Source organism: Magnolia sinica, chromosome 14 (assembly GCF_029962835.1).
Source record: "Magnolia sinica isolate HGM2019 chromosome 14, MsV1, whole genome shotgun sequence".
Lineage (NCBI taxonomy): Eukaryota > Viridiplantae > Streptophyta > Magnoliopsida > Magnoliales > Magnoliaceae > Magnolia > Magnolia sinica.
The window spans coordinates 73,841,210-73,858,981 of record NC_080586.1 but is presented as its reverse complement, the minus strand read 5'-3'; the positions used below and the strand labels follow the sequence as shown (position 1 = coordinate 73,858,981).

Sequence of the window (17,772 nt, the reverse complement as noted above, 5' to 3'; positions counted from 1 at the left end):
TATGCCCATAAGGCATCGGTCAATCGGATTGACCAATCCTTACGATCAGGGTTAACCGTTTTCTCCAAAATGTGTTTAATTTCCTTATTAGAAATCTCAGCTTGTCCACTTGTCTGTGGGTGGTACGGGGTGCTCACCTTATAAGAGATACCGTATTTCTTCATTAAACTCTTAAATGGTTTATTACAAAAGTGTGAGCCCCCATCACTAATGATGACTCGAGGCATTCCGAATCGAGAAAGGATGTTTTCTTTTAGGAATTTAATGACCGTGCGATAGTCATTAGCTCGACACAGAATCGCTTCAACCCATTTAGTGACATAATCCACGGCGAGCAAAATATACAGATTTCCAAATGATTGGGGGAATGGTCCCATGAAATCGATGCCCCAGCAATCAAATACTTCAATGATAAGGATGGGATTCAAAGGCATCATATTTCGATGGGACAATGCTCCCAATTTCTGACAACGCTCACAAGCTTTGCAAAACTCATGAGTGTCCCTAAACATAGTAGGCCAGTAAAAGCCACACTGCAGAATCTTGGCCGTGGTCTTTTTAGCAGAAAAGTGACCACCACAGGCCTGTGAGTGACAGAAGGAGACGACGCTCTGATGCTCATCGTCTGGTACACATCTCCTTAGGATTTGGTCTGGACAATATTTAAATAAATAAGGATCATCCCAGAAAAAGTTGCGCACCTGGGTGAAGAATTTCTTCTTATCTTGCGTAGTCTACTGTGTCTGTATGGCACCTGTAGCAAGATAATTAGCAATATCAGCGAACCAAGGTGAATGGGAGACTCTGAACAGTTGTTCATCAGGGAACATGTCGTTGATATGGGTCGTCTCAAGGGAATCAAAGGTATTAAGGTGAGAAAGGTGATCGGCCACAACGTTTTCTACTCCCTTTTTATCTTTAATTTCCAAATCAAATTCTTGGAGTAGAAGGATCCATCGTATCAGGCGGAGCTTAGAATCATTTTTAGAAAGAAGATACTTCAGTGCCGCATGATCTGTATAGATAATGATCTTGGATCCGATCAGGTAGGACCTAAATTTGTCCAAGGCGAACACTACGGCTAAGAGTTTCTTTTCCATAGTTGAGTAGTTTACTTAGGCCGGATTTAAAGTCCTACTCGCGTAATGGATGACGTAGGGTCTCTTATCTTTTCTCTGGCCTAGAACCGCTCCAAGAGCATAATCAGAAGCGTCGCACATAAGCTCAAAAGGAAGGCTCCAGTCGGGTGGCTGCATGATATGTGCAGTGGTTAACGTGCCCTTAAGCTTGGGGAAAGCTTCCTGGCATTGCTCAGTCCACTCGTACGGAGCATCCTTTTGAAGAAGATTACATAAAGGACGAGATAGGAGACTAAAGTCCTTTATGAATCGCCTGTAAAATCCTGCGTGTCCTAAAAAGGATCGCACGTCTCTGATGTTCTTAGGTGGAGGTAGGTTAGAGATAAGATCGATTTTTGCCTTATCTACCTCGATTCCCTTGGACGAGATGATATGCCCAAGGAAAATTCTCTTCTGAACCATGAAATGACACTTCTCCCAATTAAGTACCAAGTTCTTTTCTTCACATCTTTTCAGCACATATTTAAGACTTTCCAAGCACTTGCTGAAAGATGGACCGTAAACAGAGAAATCGTCCATGAAGACCTCTAGATATTGCCCCACCATATCAGAAAAGATACTAAGCATACATCGCTGAAAGGTGGCAGGGGCATTACATAGTCCGAATGGCATCCTTCGGTAGGCAAAGGTGCCGTAGGGACATGTAAATGTGGTCTTTTCCTGGTCTTCAGGGGCTATCTCTATCTGGTTGTAGCCCGAATACCCGTCAAGAAAACTGTAATAGGAATGACCAGCTAACCTTTCCAGGATCTGATCAATGAATGGTAAAGGAAAGTGGTCTTTCCTCGTGACGGTATTCAACTTCCTGCAGTCAATGCACATTCTCCAACCAGTAGTGACTCTAGTTGGCACGAGTTCATTATTAGCATTGGCTACGATGGTGATTCCGAACTTCTTAGGGACCACTTGAGTTGGACTCACCCATTGACTATCAAATATAGGGTATATGATACCCACGTCCAATAGTTTAAGAACCTTGGCCTTAACCACTTCCTTCATGTTTGGATTTAGTCTACGTTGTGGTTGCCGAGCGGTTTTTGCATTATCCTCAAGATATATGCGGTGAGTACAAATCGAGGGATCGATTCCCTTGAGGTCCACTATCGTCCATCCCAGGGCTCCTTTATGCTCAATGAGAGTAGATATGAGCATACTCTCCTGTTCTTTCTCCAGGTGGGCAGAGATCACCACCGGGTATGTCTCATCTTGACCCAAATAGGCATATTTCAAATCAAAGGGCAAAGGTTTTAGGTCAAGCTTCGGTGGCTTGAGGTTAGACGGTAGAGGCACTACATCGGTTTGTGGCAATTCTTCAAATTGTGGCCTCCACCGGTTAACTTCAAGTACCGGTGCAGTATCAAGCAAGACGCACGTCTCCCTAATCATGTCATCATCAAAATCATGGGAGTGGGCCAGGCACATCTCTAGATGGTCGGAGGATAAGGTTAGATATGTCGTATCTTCTACGAAAGAGTCAATCATGTTAATGTCGTGGAAATCGTCATCATCCTCTGAGTTGCTGCCGTTATTGAAAAAGATGTTTGACTCCAATGTCAAATTTCCAAAAGACATAGTCATGACACCATTCCTGCAATTGATAATTGCATTTGACGTGGCAAGGAATGGGCGACCAAGAATGACGGGAATCTGAGTGCTCATGTTATTGATGGGTTCGGTGTCCAGGATAATAAAATCTACAGGGTAGTAAAATCTATCAACTTGGACCAACACATCCTCAATTATCCCTTTTGGTACACGAACAGAGCGATCAGCAAGTTGTAGTGTGGTTAGGGTGGGTTTCAATTCACCCAAACCTAACTGTTTGTATACCGAGTAGGGAATCAGATTGACGCTCGCTCCTAAGTCAAGAAGTGCATGATCAATTCGATGGTTCCCGATTACACATAATATAGTTGGGCTACCGGGATCCTTGAATTTCTGCGGCACGTCTTGCTTCAGGATGGCACTCACTTTCTCAGTCAAGAAGATTTTCTTTTGAATACTTTGCCGTCTTTTGGTCATGCATAAGTCTTTCAGGAATTTGGCATATGAAAGTATCTGTTTCACGACATCAAGTAGAGGAATGTTGACTTTCACTTGTTTTAACACCTCTAGGATATCCTGAGAGTTAGAGAGAGGTTTTGGTGAAACCAACCGTTGGGGGAACGGAGCAACTGGCTTCTCTAGAAGTTCTGGTTCTAATTTTTGTGTGGCATAACTAGATTCATCATTGTTGTCCTCTTCTGGTTCTTGAGGCTTTTCGAGCCTAACCGGAAGAGTTTTATCAATGATCTTTCCACTCCTAAGAGTGGTGATGGATTTAGCGTGCCCCATCTGATTTGAAGAGCTGGGATCATTAATCTCGTACTGTGGTTTAGGATTGGGGAGAGGTTGTGCAGGAAGCATCCCCTTTTCTATAATCGTCATACGAGAATCTATCTTTTGCATAAAATCTGTAATTTCCCGCATTGCCTAAGCCAGCTCTTGTATGGAATTTTGAACCGGTTCCTCTTGAGGTTTCACTTGATTTGGATTTTGATTGAAGAAACCTTGAGGGGTAGCCGTTTATCCATTCCTCCAACTAAAGTTTGGATGATTTTTCCAACCAGGATTGTATGTATTGGAGTTAGGTCCAGTAAAAGGTCTTTGATAGTTGTTTACGGCATTAGCTTGTTCATTCAACACTCCTCGAAAGGCGGGTATTGTAGGACAATTTTCAGTTGTATGAATGTTGCAATCACAGATGCCGCAAACAATTTCATTAACCTTATCCTTCTTTCCTTCCATGACCTTAACTTTCCTTATGAGCATAGTCACTTTACACTTGAGATCATCCTCTTCTTTCAAGAGATATAATCCACCTTTCTCCTTTAATTGAGTCGGCCTAGACGTGGTATTCGACTTTGGGTAATAGTCCCATGATTGTGTTTTTTCAGCAAAACTATCGAGGTAGTCCCATACCTCGTCAACATTTTTATTAATGAATTCTCCATTACACATTGTCTCGACCATTTGGCGCATGGAAGATGTCAGTCCATCATAGAAAAAATTTGTAATGCGCCACGTTTCAAATCCGTGTTGTGGGCATGAACTGACCAAATCTTTGAACCTTTCCCAACATTGGAAGAATGTTTCATCTTCCTTTTGGGCAAAGTTCATGATTACTTTTCTGAGGGTAATCGTTTTATGATGTGGGAAGAATTTTTTTATGAATTCCCTCTGCATGTCGTTCCATGTGCCAATGGATCTAGGACGCAGTGAATGTAACCACGTCTTAGCTTTGTCTTTTAAGGAAAAAGGAAAGAGTTTCAGTTTGATTGTATCCTCAGATACATTAGGAAAATATAATGTAGCTATAATCTCATCGAACTCTTTCAAATGTAAATATGGACTTTCTGATTCAAGTCCATGGAATTTGGGAAGGAGTTGGATAACTCCTGGCTTGATGTCCATTTGTCCTGTGTTTTCAGGAAAAATCATGCATGAGGGCGTACTCACTCCCTCCAGTTGTAGATAATCTCGTAAAGTACGAGGCGGGGTGCCTGATACACCTCATTCTCATCTTGGGTATCCTCCACCCTGGGTGGAAGTAGAGAAGGTTGGTCTTCAGCCATAACTTCAATTAATTCAGGGGATTTCGAGTGGTGTTTAGTCCTGCGATGGATAGTCAACCCCTCAACCAATCCTCCTTCAGTCAAGAGACGTCGAGTGTTGTCACGGGCCCACTTGGGCATGAAACACTCGCAGCCCTCAGTCAAATTCGAAACCTAATCCTAAGAAAGGAAAAGAAAATCTAGAAAGAAAGAGAGAGTTGGAAAGAAATTACCAAATTGAAGTCCCTAAATTAAAAACCTGCAAAATAAAACAAAATAAGTTAGATTCTGAAAAGATAAGAAAAAATCCTTTAAAAGCAGGATAGCAGTAATTGATTTCTAAAAGAAGGAATTCCTAAAAGAAAGTGAAAATTTCTAAAATAAATTAGAAAAGTTCTAAACTAGAAAGTAAATTACTAAAAGAGAACTGACAAATAGAAAGTAGAAAGAAAGCTTACCGAATTAGAAGTTTCTATTTAAAAGGCCTACACAATAGGAAAGTTAGTTTCTAAACAAAAATTCTATGAGTAGAAAATTAGAAAACAAAATTAGATTCTAAAAGAGTTAGAATTAGAAAGTTACTACAAGACAAAAATAGAAAGTAATTTCTAAAAAGGGAAATAAATAACCTAGTTTCCAATACTAGAAGAAGAAAGTTTCTAAAATTTAAACCCTAATTGGAAAAGTAGAAAAAGTAGAGAAATTAGGAAGGAATTACCAATTTAGGAACTCATGACAGGGTCCTACAAAATCAGGAAAACAGGTTAGTTTCTAAAAATAATAGTTCCTAAAAATAAAATAAAATAAAAACCTTTAACCTAAAGTTAGTAAAATCCTAATCCTAACTTGATTCTAAAACTAATTAATTTCAGAAAAATGTAACCGTCAATCCCCGGCAACGGCGCCAAAAACTTGTTCACTCCCCAAGTATAGGGTTATGATGTAGTAATAAACTCGGTGAGACCGAGGTCGAATCCCAAGGGACTGATACTTGTACGTAATCTGAAACTAAATAGAACTAGAACTAGATTAAGATGTAATCTAAATCAAATAGAATTTAAGGAATAATTGCAGAATAATTATCTAAAATTTAAACAATTCAGGGAAGGGAAACTGGGGATTCAGAGGATCCACTTGTAGAGAACAGGGAGATCTTATGCCATCACCATGAAAGTTAAACTGAACTTCTTTTAATATAGTTTTAAAGAGATGAAAGGTATATGAATTAGAATGGATTCCATCATCAAACCATGCCCAGGAGACGATGGTGAACAACAGGGCTTCCTGACATCATAAACATCAAAATGGAAAAGGAGATATTCAAGGCCATTGCAGATCCATTGTAATTTCAGTCACAACAGACCATTAAAGATTTAAAAAAAAACATTCCTTTAATAATCAATCAAATTCGATTCATAAATTTAACTTAAAAGCATACAATAGAGTTTCCCGTCTCGCTACAGGCTTCCCCTCTTAGCCCCAGCTAAGAGGTTTAGCTGATCACAAGCATGATTAGGCTAAATTCAAAATAAAAAGAAAAAGAATAGAAGAAGAACCAGATCTCTCTCTTTCTGCTCATGTGCAGCTACCCCTTCCACGTCCAGCTTTCTCTCCCTGCTCCACGTTCGCCCGGCTGTCCCTTGATCTCCTTTCCATCCTCCCTTCTCTTTCTTCTCCTCTCTCCTTTATAGAAGACCCAAGGCCTGGCTTGGAGCGTGGAGAGGTCAAGTCGGAGAAGGAACTTCGTGCGCAAAAGACAGCCAGCCGCACTCCTTTCGCAGCAAACCACTCCTCTACGTAAATCTTGTTACGCAGTGAAGAAGACAGCGCCCTCTACTCCCACTTTCCTTGCTTTCTTTCTAAAAGGAGAACGTCCTCTGGGGTTTTTTTGGCAGACCTACATGATGGACGGTTCAGATCATCCGTCTGACCGAAGACAGAGGGCTACAACTGCCCGGATTTCCTGGACGATCTCGGAGTGCGTAACAGGGCTGACGCTGGTCTTCGGTGGGGTTCTCGATCAGGTTCTAATGAGAAATCTAAACCGTCCATTTGTTTCCAATCGAAAAACCAGTTAGGAGAGGTGGGTTTGTTTCAAGTTTGGCGTGGCCCATTGTACCAGATCTTCTCACCGTCTGTCCTACGTTTGGACGGCTTAGATCCAATCTTTGATCTTCTTTTGAAACTCCGCCACCTAGGCCTGAGTGAGAGGGGCCGTGCAAGTCTTATGGACTGTCCGGATTGGTCCGTCGAATCATGGTGGTGGCCCATAAGAAAGAGCCACAAGCTCTGTTACGAGCGCAGGAAGGAATTTGAATTGGAGAGGGAGAGCTCGGTCAAGAGACGGTTTGACCGTCTCTGCGTTGCCGTGCACGACTAGTGCACCCACGCTGTACATGTGCAATGCACATGTGGGTCCCACGCTGATGTATATGAGAGATCAGCTCCGTCTAACCTGGTTGCCATATAATTTAAATGGTTGACACCAAAATTGAAGTATTTCAAGATATCAGACGGGCCCCAGATTGATAATTTGTGGGCTGATCTGTCCGTTGGGACATTTTCACAAAGATCCAATGGTTGATTTTCGACGTGTACGGTTAATTTATGATCCTCAGGTCATGTATGAAGTTTCAAACCAAGCGGATGGTGGAAACCTTGTGATCTTGCATTCTGGCTGACTTTCAGGCCACTTGAGCTTCAGTTTCTCAATTTTCTTGAATCTCTGGCGTGTAAATCCTTGATCTTGGTCTCAGGAAGTCCCATCCACTGCCTTGGTGATGCGAGCGAGTTAAATCCATATTTTTAGTGTCCTTTCCAGTCTATGCTCGTAGATTCACCTTGCATCACAACATGATTAAAAATATAGCATTAAACAGTATCATGCTCGTAAATCCAGCTAAAAATTGGGTCTAATATACAATATTTGACCCTCAATAGCTCCATCAATTTCGAGCAAATACAGATATAAACACGGCCTGTCCAAATGGCCAGGCCACTCCAGTGTTGTCCATAGGAAATGGACAGCTTCGTCATGGTCATAACAGTGGTTCCCACCTTCCAGGGACCCCCACTCAACATCCGGATAGCTCCGACGCACATCCGGGTCTGCTCATTTAAATAAAATGGATAATCAAGATCATTTAAATAAAATTAGGTCCAATCAACAATCTGACCTGGAGGCTTCTGTGGCTACTGATGCTATTTGTCTTTCTGTGAAGTTGGCGACGATTTCTACATCAAAACTGGCGAAAATAGCCTTAACGGTAAAGAACATTTCTTTCCATGAATTCATTCTCTCTCTCTCTCTCTCTCTTAATTTTTTAACTTTCCATTCAATAATAACTACCTGAAATCATGGCATTTTCTCAAGTTAGAAGTCCAATCCATCCCAACTCGTGCACCTGTTAGGACAAGCAATTCAAACAACATCCTGCAATACATTTAAATGCCTAATCAGTCTCACTCCAGTCTTATATATTGAATGCCTAATGTATAGTCTCTTGAATTGGTGCAAACCATACCTGAATTGAGTGTAATGAATCAAAGAACGAAGAAATTCGACATGTAACTACATACAAGAAAGATAAAGATATGCATATCTGGAGTGCTGTTATTCTCACATTACTGTGAGAGAGTAGGGTTTCATCATATATATCTTGATCAACCTATGAAAGTTTATGATCATATGAAGCTGAGGCATGCATGCAAACCAAAAAAGGCACTCCATAATCTAAAACAAGCACAACTGCAGGATTAGGTGTAGGTTTAGGTTTAGGGATTTTAGTGTTTCCTTCTTCTTTTCATCAAGCTCTTCAATCACTGTAACATCTCGGAAAAATCCGTACAAAGACCCGAGTACAACCTCAGGCAGAAATCGCCCAGGACCAAATCTTTTAAAAATTAGGTTAATGTTAGCAAGTGCTAAACTAGAGTGCTTGCGAGATTAGCACTAATCACTTTAAATTTGATCTACAAGACCCAAAACCTGTAAAATTGTTAGCGCTACGTTACCCTGAAACCTAGGATTCAACGCTAAATCCAGTTGCTCTCGGGAGTACTTGGAAACTTTGTATCGGACCTGGACCGCGCGTCGAAAGTCCGATAGCGATGATCTTAGACAATTATGATCACCTTGTTGGGCTTGACAATCACCTCAAAAATCAAGTCCAGATGATGTCCTGAGTCGATTTGCTTGAGCTCGGAGTAAAGAGTGTGAGAAAGGTGAAATTATTTAGAAATTAAATATGAATTTAAGAAATCTGAGTCGTGTCGCTTGCGTGCCGATTTTAAGCATTCTGACCGTTAGAATCTGACCCAAATTTACCCTCGGATCAGGGAAGATGGCCCATACATGTCAAAGTGCCTGTAGACCTGATCGAGTTTCGGTGACCATTGAATTGAAATTGGTCCACCATGGGTGATCCGGAAATCCGATCGGACTGAAAACTTAACTTGCTTAAGATTCAATATTAGTGAGCTTAAGTCCGACCACACTTAGAAAAGAACCTCCAGAAACGATCCATTGGATCGAAATGGACCCGATTTGATTATAACCTAAGTATAACTTGGCCCTGGGGCTATTTCCATCAAATTTAGGCCTATATAAAGACCACAAACCCTCACTCTCAAATTCCATACGAATTTTCCAAACCCTAGCTAAGAGAGAGAGAGAGAGAGAGAGAGAGAGAGAGGAAAAGAGAGAAAGTGAGAGAGAAGTTGGTGAATCATCTTGAGATTCTTCCCAGTTACTCTACATACCTAATCCATCGCATCTGAATCGTTATTCCGGCGATTCTAAGCTCATTCTTGGGTAAGTCAATCAAACCCTAACCTGTTTTGGAGCTTAGAATAGTCTAAGTGTTGATGTAGCTAATTTAATTCATGCCTTAGGTTATCTAATTGCCGTTGACAAAGACTTATCGTCTGAATCAGATCTGTTGCGCACTTTCTAGTTTAATGTGCGGACTATATTCGTATAGGTTATGGTTTTCAAGGCTTTCAATGTCGATTATGGTTTATTATTGTTGTGGGTGAAATTTCACATGCCAAATGCGATGTTTGTATTGCGTTTCTAATATATATGAACTATATTAAGATTTTTGTATTCCATGTATATGTAGAAAGTATCATATACGTATGAAATACAAGCATGTGTTTACCATGATTAATCATCATGTGTTTGTGCTAGTTGTATGTGTATCAACTCCTTGGCAAAAGGATTTGTCCTAATGTGAGCTATCACCAACATACGTCATGTTTGTTGGAATATGTAGCCTAAGTGTTTGTAGAAATGTCTGAATGAATAAGTGTGTAATATATTATACTTTTTATGGGCGTTGAGAAGAGATTCTCAACTATCTTAATGATGTGTATGATTTCCTCCATGAAATTTACATTTTTTGTCTGCTTAACTTAGACGCTACTTATGTGTAAATTCAAGTTAAGTTGAAATCCATCAAATGCTCACATGCTTGTATGATTGGAATTGTTGATCCATTACTGTTCTGAATTGCTAATATGAATATCTGTTATAATTGAATGTGTTTGAGACTATGAAATAGTCTAGGGAATCGGTAACAAGCTTTGGTTCGTGGCTGAGGTCGCTTTCGTCACGTAGGACGTGTTTGACGAACCCGAGTCGTATTAGGGTTGTCGGCAGTGGTTTGGCCACATGGAGTGTTTGCGTACTTCATGTCGTTCAACTCAACGTGCGCTCGTGCTAGTCGAGCTCGTCAAGTAACCCGATTGTTCCGGTGGATGTTCACCATGTATGGACGTATTGTTTGAATCTATGGTAGCAAAATTCCGTTAACTATGGTACCTCGATCCGCTAAGACTCATGAGCCGGGCATGGTGGTATGGGACACCGTGGTCGAGCTGTCGGCCTATGCTGGGGTGACGAGCCTCCCCGTAGTGACCAGTGAGCAATCCAGACTCGTGAGCCGATTATGGTGGTATGAGACACTATATTCGTGCTGTCGGCCTACATTGATTGGTGACGAGCCCTTTGTAGTGACCTCGAGCATACCTTGATACTACATTGAGGCGACGAGCCTTATTGTAGCAACTAAGGTATGATTAGGCATGCATTGATTGGTGACGAGCCCTTTGCAGCGACCTAGAACCATAATATCGTATGAGATTGTCTAGGACCGACGACCCTAGAATGGATCACCGTTTGGGAATTGATATAAGGAAGGTACCTTAGCTTCCCAATCCTGCTATATGAAAAGGACTAATAACAACTTGGTAATCATGTTCATGCACCGCATTGCATGTGCCTTGGCGTTGTGGAGCACTGCGGGAGGTTGTCATGCGTACCGTAAGATGAAGACGCTGAGGGAGTGCAGGCGAGGGCATGCATCATTTCTACATACATCCTTGCATTAACAAGAGTAATTAGGACATGTTTGATTGTATTGCCTTATCATTACTGCTTGATTGAATTGATAATATGTTAACTTTTACTGTATAGTTCCACTGAGTTGATCACTCACTCCCACGTTCTGGGATGGTGTTTTAACACCAACCAAACTCTGTCTTAGATGCAAATGATGATGCGACCCGCGAGGCAGAGCAGGAGTATGAGGATGATGAGAAGGCGTTCTCCTCTATGCAGTTCTCAGGCGGGTTCATGTGAGCCGTGTCCTAAGCAACGGGGATTTAGGGTTTATTTTGTAATGAGTGATTTCATTTTGATACTTATATTTTTGAAACAAACACTTGTAATTATGACCTAGCAGAGCATACATATCTCAGGGACTTATATAGCTATACATATGTGTTTCTTCAGTCTTCCGCTTGCATATTTCACCTATCCCTGGATTATGTTTGCAGTTTGGCTTAATCTACTCCATGGTTTATACACTCATACAGACAACATACATCCATCATTGCATATGTTGCATAAGTGATGTTTTGAAACTCGGGAGCTGAGTTATGCTCGACCCTCGAATTTCAGGGCATTACAAGTTAGTATCAGAGCATGATTTGGATTAAACCGGACCTGGGTTATGGTCACACAACGCACGCTGACGCCACCTTAATGTAGGAGGGTGCGGGATAAATCTAGAATCAGTGTAGGATTTTCTAGTTGCACCTATCGGCGAAAGTTTACTGGAAACGATTGCCGAGATCGAGTCCGTGCACACTCTTGATCACACACAGCGACCCCAAATCTCTTCTAGACCATCCATCGATGGGTTTAGACCGTGTATCATCCCATCCTAGCCGTTAAAAATTCGGTAAACTTGAATCTGTATCAGGTTCTATTCAAAGTAACCCGAAATGAGTCGAAACAGACTAAAGGCCCAATCGGGGCAATTCTAGGGGGACCCAGGGTGGGACCCACATCATTTTTGAGCTTGGGGAGGGGGAGGACCTCGCCCCACCTGCTAGCCATCGCCGGTTAGTCCAGAGACCGGCGAGGCCTCGCCACTCGGTGGGCCCGAACGGGCTGGGCCGGTCAGGCCGACGCTCCTAGGGCCTAGTGTGGCCCACTCATCCAAGGGTGGTCGAATATAACCCCTTCCAAACCCTCTTTCCTTCATAAACTACCCTCCCATGCTTTCCTTTTCTTGAAACTTCTCTCAAAACCTCACAAAAATCCATCTCCAAACCCTTTCTTCTTCCATTTTCGTGCATCCTCACTCTACCCATCTCAAAACCCACCTCCATTGCTGATTTTCTTTTCTTTTCTTTCCATTTGAGCACTCAAATCCCTACTTTGAGTCTCAAATTCGTGGAAGCCCCATCATTCCTTCCATTTTCCTCTTTTCTCTCATTTTCCATGGCCCTATTCGAGCTTATTACGGCCATATTTTCCATTTCCACCATTCTCTCTTTCATGGGGAAGAAAAGAGCTCCCGTTGATGAAGCCGGGCCTAGCCGCCCAACCCGTTCACGGAGGCCGAGAGGTGCCGCCGCGAGCACGACCGCCACTCGAGAGTATTAGACAAAGCGGGACCTCGATCCCCGGGCTCCCGTTGAAGCCTTCTCTCCCTAGGCTATAAAAGAGGGCACTGTAGCCTTGGGGATTAACGCCAAGAGATAAGAGAAAGAAAGAAGAGAAAGTAAGAGAGAAAAACAGGGAACCGACGACCCTGTTGTTGCCCAACGAGAGTGAGGAAGGAAGAGTGACGTGCCTCCTTTCATCATAGGCGTAGGTGAGCCTTCTCTCCCTTCCATCCCCTGTAGTTCCAAGAAACAGTGGTGTTGGACGCTGGAGTCGAGCAAGCAATGGCTCTGCTTCGGGCCGCAACAAAGTCGAACCAGAGCACAGTTTCGGGTGCCCATCTGAGAATTGTTTTGAGCTCTTTGTAGAGCTTCGAAACAGGCTCAGGAACGGGCCAAACTCAGGTCTCAGCCAAGCCAGTCCATGGCCGTATCTCAGACACAAACAGAGGCATTCTAGGGGCTGGAGTGTAGCCACTTCATAGTTGCATTTCAAACCAGAGAAGGAGCCGGAGACTCTTAGTTTCAAGCCGAAACCAAGCCATAAGACAGATCTTCCATCAAGCCACGTAATGGCTCTGATGGGAGCTGAAAATAGACAGTCCGTTAGGCCATACGGTAGCTCTGTTTTATGCTGAGATCAGGCCTTTAGCGGGCATGTATGAACTGAAGAAAACGTCCACCTACAGGGCCATGCAAAGGGCCTGTAATGGGCCATGATCGGACCCCAGGTAGGGCTGATTCGAGCAAAAGCTAGAGTGGCTGTTGCTGCCGCTGTGCTGATAATGAGCAGATGCACTGGCTTCAAATGGGCATATGCTGCATGGACGCCGCTCTCAACTGGTCTGAGATCGGATCTGTTAGGCCATATGCCACACAAGCTGGTGGGCCATACCACGTATGATGCAGGCTCCATGGTAGCCCCAGTTAGGACGTGAATGGGTCCCAAAACGCACCTCAACTGAACTGCAATGAGCCCTGAGAACGGCTTCAACAGCGCAGCAAGAAGATGCTATTTTCACGTCATTACAGGTGGGCTGCTCTGCCCCTGGACCCTGCATAAATGCAGGTGGGCCCTACCAATTGCAAGTGGGCTGCACTAAGGATGGGCCTCCCCAAATGTGGGCAGATGACGGTGGGCCACATCAGGCCACATGGAGCTCCCTGACCGTCCATCCAGGAACAGCGCGTCCCTCGTTGTCCATCAACCAACGCCCAGACCTGGACGTTTTGAACTAAAGCAAATATATATATATATATATATATATATATATATATATATATATATATATATATATATATATATATATATATATATATATATATAATATTGTTATATAATACGCATATATGTTGTACAACATAGCTAGTGGTGGTGGGTCCCACACATGTGGACCCACCTCGTGAAAGTATTCATATCTGGGTCGTCCATCTATTGGACGGCCACTGCCCTTGATATCGGCAGATTGTGGGACCCACACATAGTAAAAATCAGCACCGTCCATTGCTGGGCGATGCCATGTAAGGCCCTACCATGATGTATGCGTTCTCCATGCCATCCACGTGAGGCACCCAGTGCAGCATGCTCTGTATCTAGGCCGTTCATGACCCTCATATTCATACCGTCCATCTGTGGATACTGGACCGTCCATCTATGGACAATGTGTCTAGGCCATCCATCTAGGGACGTCCGGCCGCTGGACGTGGCTGCATGCAAAAAGAGAAAGAAATATATGTAGTAAAAATAAAATATAAATAAATACTAGAATGTAATGTAGAATAATATATATATATATATATATACACTTTTGGTGGCCCCATGTGGGACCCACCTGCCTTTATCTTGGTTTGGGTCTGCTGATCCAGACCGTCCATCCATTTAGTTGCGGGACCACATGTATGGCCCCCACCATGATACATACAGGACGGTGGGCTGGTGAGCTCACCGCTATATAGTTGCTGTGTTAGTTGGCAAGTATGTGGGGACCCGTGCGATGTATATGTGCATTCAAACCATCCAAGACCTGATGGTCTGATCGTATTGAACCCGCCTTGAGGTATATGTGTGGCGTCCCACCAACAGTCAGGCGGACCACCTTGGGGCCCGCCTTGGTGGGTCAGATCAGACCCAGAGTGGGCCCATAACCCACTGGGCAAATTATGGTGGGACCTGGAAGCCCTTTGATGTAAACCGAACCATTATGATTTCGGGTCATTCAACCGACCCTGATATTTTAAAGCCTTAGCTTAATTATCTAATACAAACAAATTTCCTTTAGGAAATTTTCCAAGTTTCGTGGAGCCACCAACTACCTGCCAGAGTTTGCATCTAGATGATTTCTTCCCCTTAAGCTTTCCCTTCTTAACTAGACCAAGGATAGTAGTTTTGTAAATTTTAAACGGCTAGCTAGACTCATGATAAATTTTGTGTGGAAATAGACCACATTTGCTTGACCTGTCTAATTAACAAAGTGATTTCCATGCTTACTATTGTTTAGACTCCTGGTTATGTACTTTGAACTGCTTAGGTAAATAAGCTAACATTCATGCCATGTATCTTATGCTTAACCCAATTTGTGTGTCTTGATAGAAGCATATGTACTGTTCATCGTTCCCTATTCATCATAAGATCTATTTTGTTGTTGTAATAATGTGACACGCCTATTGTTGGAGTCTCTCCATGGAAGTCCTAGAAAAGGAGAGTCCGTGCTTGGGGTGTAACTCGACTAGTTGTGACGTAAGTAGACCCCTAACATGGAGGTTATTTGATTAACCAAGTGTTGGTAGGTTCTACCTACACACCCCAAGGCGGCAGTCTCATGGGCCAGGGTGGTGGTCATGGGACACTATGCTCGAGCTGTCAGCCTACGCTGGGCCATACGCTCCCCGTAGTGACTGTGAGCTTACTTAATTTGGCTGATCGCAATTGGACTAATAATAGATTGGTTAATCATGCATACATCGCATTCGGGCGATGACGGATGACTAATTCTGAACGTTGTAGCACGTGCCCAATAGGATTTAGTTGGGGTATCGTTTCACTAGCTCCCAGACCATCGACTATCGACTCACTTTTGGTGAGTTTGGCACTACGCATGTACTATGTACTTTTGCTAGTGACCGGCCATATTGCATGGGTTTCTGCCCAAAAGCCAACTGGATGAGCATCCTCAGTTGATGTGCACTCATACATCCATGCATCTAATAAGATCGCATCCACATATTGTTTTGCATGCTATGTTGTTTTTATACTACCTCTTGCCTAGGGCGACGGTGTGTAATCTTGTGAGGAGATCACACTGAGTTGGCCACTCATTCATCAATATTCAACCATACAGAGGAGGTAGGTACAGGAGTTGATGAGTATAAGGCAGGCTTGGAAGATGCGGTGGTCAAGGAGGAACTTTATGATGAGGAGCCGCAGCAAGAGGCGGCCGCCTATTTTGGGCTCAATCAATAGATCAGCCCTTTTCCTTATTTCAGTACATTTGGAGTTATAGAAACTTGAAGTTTTGTAATTGGCCCCCAACTGAGTGGATCAGAATATTGTTCGTATGTTGATTCAAATATATATTATATTCCTTTTCCCACTATCTGCACTTTGATTTACTCGTAGATTTACCATTACCTTTAGCTAACTCCCGGGTTCTTGGGATTTAAGTCATGTACTCGGGTTCTGAAAATCGGGCCGTTACACTCTCATTCTTTTTTTTTTCTTTTATTCACACAGTTGGATCAGCTGGTATTGGACGGCCAGGATCTTCTTCCCATGGAGGGCTGAGATCTGAGGATGAGAGTGCCCGCGGATTGCTCAGCTGGCATGGACGGTTTCCTTTTTTTGGAAACTTTGTGTTTCTCGATCCTGTTTGCGCCGATGTTTGTGTGCACGTGTGGTTACACAAATGCGTATGGAAGACATGGTTTTGGTTAGAATGAACTTCTCGACATGATGGATGGTTTGGATCACGAAGGTGGGTCCCCATTTTTGGGCCATGATTGAAAACTTCGAATGCATGTCCGTTCGCTAGCGCCAACAAAAGAGAGAGAAACTCTCTCTTTTTAAGGAAGTCACGAGTCAGACTCATGTTGACCAGGCTGACGGTCTCGTGCACCTCAGGTGCTGTTGCACTGGTGTACATGCACGCCATTGTGGGACCCATGGTGATGGTTGCGGGAAATCCACTCCGTTCATTAGATTTGGAGGCCCAGCCAGGGCTTCTGACTGCAAATCAGATGGATCCAAATCTCAGGTGAGTCCTATGACTCGATTCAGATCATACTTGTGGGTTTGCCTCAATCCAATGGTTAGATTACAGCTAGATTCATCATCAACGGTATAAAGGGCCTACGGGACCATTTAACTAGAAATTAATGGTTGGGTTATGGATTAAGTGGTCTAATATATATTTATAATATTAAATAACATTTTTGTAATGTTTTATATTTCATTTTAATTTATTATTATATTTTTTTATTATCAATTATTCATATTTAATTCTCATAGTTCTCTCTTTGGGAGATGTTTTGTACGTTTTTCAAGGATGAATTATTTATTTGTATTTAGATTTATACACACACACACACACACACACACACACACACACACACACTAATATGCATATATTTCTAAATTGTTCACGTGGGTCACAGCGCCATTTATTCATTCATTCAGTCCCCTGTAAGTCCTTGATTATAAAGATTAAATTATTTGGGTTTGTAAGTGGGCCAAAATACATGGGTTTTACGTTTAGTTATCATTTTATTTAAATTAATGGTTGGATCTGAGATGTTGGCATTCCGACTATTGAAATTTAGTAATGGGTTGTAACTTATCAAATGATGGTGAATAATATACGTTACTTGTATCTTCATACAAATACGCTAATTTAGATTATAATAGTAACACCCGAGTACTCCAAAGCATGGGGCATTACATTACAGCCCCCAGATATTTCATCTCGAATGTCCCTGATAACTGAGTCCTCAGTACGTTGATTTCAGACATATCATGACTGACGATCAATATATCATCAACATACAATACTAGGATGATGAATTTGTCATCACTCAGTATCTTGTAATCG

At 42.6% G+C, this 17,772-nt stretch overlaps 1 non-coding gene across 1 annotated transcript; it reads left to right on the top strand.

The window, feature by feature from the left end:
• The first annotated feature begins 4,209 nt into the window (after positions 1–4,209).
• Positions 4,210–4,316, top strand: LOC131226560 (small nucleolar RNA R71). Its single transcript, XR_009161934.1, has one exon. It is a non-coding gene; the product is annotated as a small nucleolar RNA R71 (small nucleolar RNA).
• The last annotated feature ends 13,456 nt before the right edge of the window (positions 4,317–17,772 follow it).